Source organism: Neolamprologus brichardi, chromosome 17 (assembly GCF_056152115.1).
Source record: "Neolamprologus brichardi isolate AB-2024 chromosome 17, ASM5615211v1, whole genome shotgun sequence".
NCBI classification, from domain to species: Eukaryota; Metazoa; Chordata; class Actinopteri; order Cichliformes; family Cichlidae; genus Neolamprologus; species Neolamprologus brichardi.
The window spans coordinates 34589373-34594786 of record NC_142120.1 but is presented as its reverse complement, the minus strand read 5'-3'; the positions used below and the strand labels follow the sequence as shown (position 1 = coordinate 34594786).

The 5414-nt window shown below is 37.3% G+C and overlaps 1 long non-coding RNA gene across 1 annotated transcript; it reads right to left on the bottom strand.

The window, feature by feature from the left end:
* Nucleotides 1-3680: 3680 nt before the first annotated feature.
* Nucleotides 3681-4192, bottom strand: LOC148098003 (uncharacterized). The gene is made up of 3 exons (XR_015716708.1): nucleotides 4157-4192; nucleotides 3934-4012; nucleotides 3681-3713 (listed from the first exon to the last, which is right to left on the bottom strand). It is a non-coding gene; the product is annotated as an uncharacterized LOC148098003 (long non-coding RNA).
* Nucleotides 4193-5414: the final 1222 nt, after the last annotated feature.

The following is a 5414-nucleotide window of genomic DNA, read 5'->3' as shown; positions in this document are numbered from 1 at the left end:
GATTGCACCTTAAATTAAAATATGCTCTGAAGTAGTTATATGTACCGTATCTGTGTGCTTGTGCATTTCATATAATAAAGTTAGACTCAAGTTGGACTGACCTCTGTCACAAGCTTACTTGGAATATTATTAGGAGTACTTAAATTACACCATACGGTGCACTCTACAAACAGCTTACTTCACTGACGCCTTGTAAAAGGGCTGGCCTCCTCTTCCAGCAGTGACATCAGTGCTTTAATGATTAAACTATTTTTAAGTTTTTAAGGAGCCACGTCCTTCCCCAAATGAACCTAATACATCCTTCTTCTTTCTAGATTTCTGACTTCTACTTGGCATAGTGCATGGCCTTTTAACAGAGTTCATGCTCATATACTATACCAAACGCATCAGTAAAATCTGATTGCAAATGTTACTGTTATGGTGGACTTTCATGTCAGGATCCATTGAGGTTTCTACCGCTGCTTTATGGATGGCCATCAACCTATCACTGCACACAGAAATGTCTTGTGTTTTTCTTTTATTTCAGGTTTTAATTATTATTAAAAGCTACATCCAACTGCTCCCTTATTCACAAGGGGTCTCTACAGCTCTGCATGCTGGATTTGGAAGATTTTTATGGTCGATGCCTTTCTTGATGCAAACCCTCAAGATATTTGTGTTTCCTACCAGGACTGGACTGGGAAGCTTTTCCTTGTTAGACAAATGTGCGAACCACAACACTATTAATAATTTAAATTACAGCTAGAGATTGCTCAGCTTAGCTTAGTATATATACTGGCTCTGCACGATTCTTTCCAAAGGCAGCAGATCCTGGAAAGATGCTGCACCTTGCCAAGAAATAGTCCCAGTTACAGTTCTGTGATACCATGAATTGTCATTTTCACAATAAGGTTTTTAGTTGATTTCAGAAATAGCATGTAACATTTTAATCCGTGAGCTTTTGAGGTGCTGAGAGGTGGATTTTGTTACCTTCTGAGAGAGCCAGGCAAGCCGAAGCATGCTAACCAAACACCAGATATCCGTTCTTCAGTATAAAGAACGGATATCTGGTGTTTGCCTGTGAAGGTTGTATGACTGATGCTTTTCATCACCAGCTTATTTGTGTACTCATTCCTTTAGCTTGTGTAAATTGTAGAGAAATGCTTTCCTCTGAGGTTTTTCTGTCCTTCCGACCACAGAAGTCCATCAGTGGTAATACCTTCAACAAAGTTTCTGTAATTTCTTTGATTATTATCAAATGGATTTCCTTGCCGTTTGATAATTTACTTGCTCTACATTCTATTCTCAAAAAAGACATTTCTTTTTGTGAACCCACACAAAACGTCTGCCAACTTTGGAAATGGAAGACCCAATCTCAAATAAAAGCCCTAGCCATTATCATCAATAATATAGAATCTTAAAATGGTACCCCATTTCACTGTGATGGTATTGGGGTATCTTAAGCTATGTGGCATGAGTAACTTGCCACGAAGGTCCCATTTATATTCTGTCTGCTGCCTTTAGGGGTTTCCACAATGGATCAACTAATGCTTTCTCATAGGAGTGATATGATTGTTGTTTTTCTGCTCTGTATGTATGATTGTAGGGTCTACCTTACAAAAGAAAGTGCCTTGAGGTGACTGTTGTTGTGATTTGGTGCTGTATAAATAAAACTGAATTGAAGTGAAAGAATGAAAAGTAAAAGACAAGCATCAGAAACATTTGATATGTTGTCTTTGTAATATTCTGATTTATGGAACATTGTATTCTGAATCTGCAGTGTGTAACCTTTTCGTTTATCTGACTCAAACTAAGTTTAGCCTGAAAAGAAGAACTACATGAATGAGAAGCATGCTAAAGAGAGAGAGATAGACAAAATACTTTTCTTTAAGAAACATTTTCTTTGCTACATGACTTTAAAAGTATATTTTATAATTTTAATACCATTTTTATATTGTTAAGTACTTTGTGCAGCATCGGCTGTTTGAAATGTGCTATATAAATAAATTTGACCTTGACCTTTTATAATGTCACCAGTTTTGGTGCTGTGGTTGATTAAAACACCACATGACAGTAGTATTACTTGCATGTTTTTTCTCAACACGACTTTTCTAGGCACAGTTTAATCTTGCAATGTGTCACAGTATTTAACAACCCAAAATAAACTTGGTTTGACCCAGAGGGATTTGAAAATATTCTAATGATGATGACTTTGTAATTTCCTTTCCCTTCTCCCAAATACTAGAAGGGAAAACTCCTAAAGTACTACTAAAGTGAAATGCAGCATGACCTGGGAGAGTACTTTTCCTCATGTACTGCTGTACATAAGGAAAAAGTGGTAGAATGAGCTTATGCCGCTGACAGATGTATTGCCTTTGGCTCCGAGCCTGCAGCTTCCTACAATGTTGCCGTTTGGTAGTAATCACTCAGAAATAGTTGAACAACTTCCAGCAGAAATAGCTGGAGGAGTAGCTCCAAACCCTTCTATTTACATCAGTTTCAAGGACAGGGAGCAAAACAAAAAATTGGGGAAAATGTATCTATATCCTTTGAATTTCTTTTATGTGTGTACAACTGAACCAAAAAGCTGGTCAGAAATAGCAACATTGTGAAATATGAACATGGCAGAATTTAAATAAAGAAATAAGTCCATAAATGGACAAAGGGTCAAAGAAGGGTGCCACCTTTCTGGTTAGTTTATGTGACTTGCATCAGAGAGGTCGAAGGGTGTTGTGTTCACATGATATACAAACTGGGACAAATTACTGTTTAGATCACGAAGCTTCAGCTTCAGTGGGTCCACATCAGATGATTCTTATGGGAAAAAGACACTGGCATTGTGCACTACAGGCAACAGAAAGCATACTGGCCTTGCCACATGGCTCTATCCTTTAATATGTCACAATAAATGTCATTAGCAGTACTAGAAACCTTTCCGTTGCATTTTAGGGATTAATTAATGTGTTTTGGTATGAAATTCTGTATCAAATGCTAAATACAAACACTGCCGTTGCAAAAGTTAAGTGTAATTATTGTAACAAACAATTACACTTACAAAGTTGCTTCAGTTCATTGAGGTTTGTAGCCAAGGTTGTATGCAAAGGTCTCTTAAGGTCCTGCGACGGGTGTAGCTGCCCACTTGGAATTACCACTCGTGATGCAGAGAGCTTCGACTGATGCAACTTTATCCTCTCCTCTTTAATTCAATTCAATTCAATTCAATTCAATTTTATTTATATAGCGCCAAATCACAACAAAAGTCGCCTCAAGGCGCTTCATAGATACAGAGAAAAACCCAACAATCATATGACCCCCTATGACCAAGCACTTTGGCGACAGTGGGAAGGAAAAACTCCCTTTTAACAGGAAGAAACCTCCGACAGAACCAGGTTCAGGGAGGGGTGGGGCCATCTGCTGCGACCGGTTGGGGTGAGAGAAGGAAGACAGGATAAAAGACATGCTGTGGAAGAGAGACAGAGGTTAATAACAGATATGATTCAATACAGAGAGGTCTATTAACACATAGTGAGCGAGAAAGGTGACTGGAAAGGAAAAACTCAGTGCATCATGGGAATCCCCCGGCAGCCTACGTCTATTGCAGCATAACTAAGGGAGGATTCAGGGTCACCTGGTCCAGCCCTAACTATATGCTTTAGCAAAAAGGAAAGTTTTAAGCCTAATCTTAAAAGTAGAGATAGTGTCTTTAAACCACCGACAATATGGCACCGTGAAAACTATAAAGATGCACAAACAAATACCATTAAACATTTAAGTAGAAAGTGCAGAAATGTTCACATTTTACTATAGAAAATGATTTTGATTAACCCAAATAGTGACATTGATATAAATCAATAGTTTTTAAACTATTTATGTTACAGCACTTAATAAAATGAATAAACGACAACCTTTCTGTCTCTTAAATACATAAACAATCATTTGCATCATTAAACCAACCTCTTTCTGCTTCCAAGGGTGCTAATCATGCTGAACCAGCTAGCCAACCTCCTCCATGCACATCTCTTAGCCAGTCTTTCTACACCACAAACAAATGACATGCATATACAATAAAAAACGAATTCAACCACATTGAGTAAACTTTCAAAGTTATAGCATGTGACAGATAAATAAAATACATAGTTTGCACGAGTATTTTCAAAAATTAAACGTTTTTACTCACTCTGAAGCAACGTGTTTGTGTCGTTTCGCTGAGAACAGAACAGGAAATCTGACACAATAAAAGAGGAAGTGCTGAGGTACTTTTCAAAATAAAAGCGCAAAGTAAAGTGGCTTTGCCGGCATTTACAACGGGACTGAGGTTGAGGTACGGAGTTTGGCTGGAACATTAAAGTATCTTGATTCTTTTCTTCTTTAGCTATGATCAGCTTGTAAAACCACCTTTAGCAGCAATAACTTGAAGCTATAATCTTTTGTATATGAACAGTACTCTTAAGGACCTACCATAGCATTTCAATCAATTCATTTTAAGCGGGTCGAAGTCTGAACTGGGCCATTGCAATGCCTTGACTCTTTTCAACCTTCTCTTGTACATTTGCAGTTGTGCTTGGAATCATTTTCCTGTTGCATGACTTAATTTGGGCTAAACTTAAGCTATTGAACAGATGGTTTTGTATTTGACTGTAGATCACTTTGCTATACAGAGGAGTTCATGGACAACTCAATGACTGCATGCTTGACAATTTGTCATGGGGTGTTTGTGCTGATATGGTGTGCACCATGTTTCGGCAAATGTTGTGCCGTGCATTGTGGCAAACATCTCCATTGGTCTTGCATTTTGCTCAGGTGCAGGTTTGTAAGTTCCCTTCCAAACAAGTCATACTTATTGAATATTTTCCTAAATATGCTCTTGGAAACTTTGATTTGTAACATGTTAACTGAGCCCTGTAGATTTTAAGATGTAAATCTTGGGTTTTCTGCAGCAACAATTACAATTTCAATACCCAAATTTCACTTTCACTTTTTTAACACGTATGCCATCAGCATAGATTTGAAAATAAAACCTCCCAAGTGTAGACTTAAGCCTTAATTCAAGAGCTTGACCAGGACATAATATCAGCTGAAATATACTCCAATTTTAAATGCAAAGTAATTAAATTAAAATAGGTTTATGAAAAAAGTACTGTATTTTTCAAATGAATGTGTATTTCTGTTATTATGTTGAGAATGATTTAGATCTGAAATCTAGTGAAGTGTTTTTCAGGGTTGTGAGCAAAATTTTACATCCAAGCAGCTTCTAAAACATAAAAACATATGCATAGAAAGTAAGCTGGGGAATGTTCTTCAGTTTGCTGGATGTTATAGAGGTTTGTCTCAATGACCACTGAAAGCATCCTGCAATCATGTAACACTGTTGTTGTAAATTGACATCTAGGATTTTTTTTGATGCCGTGGAGCTCTCAAGTCTGTACTTAATTTCT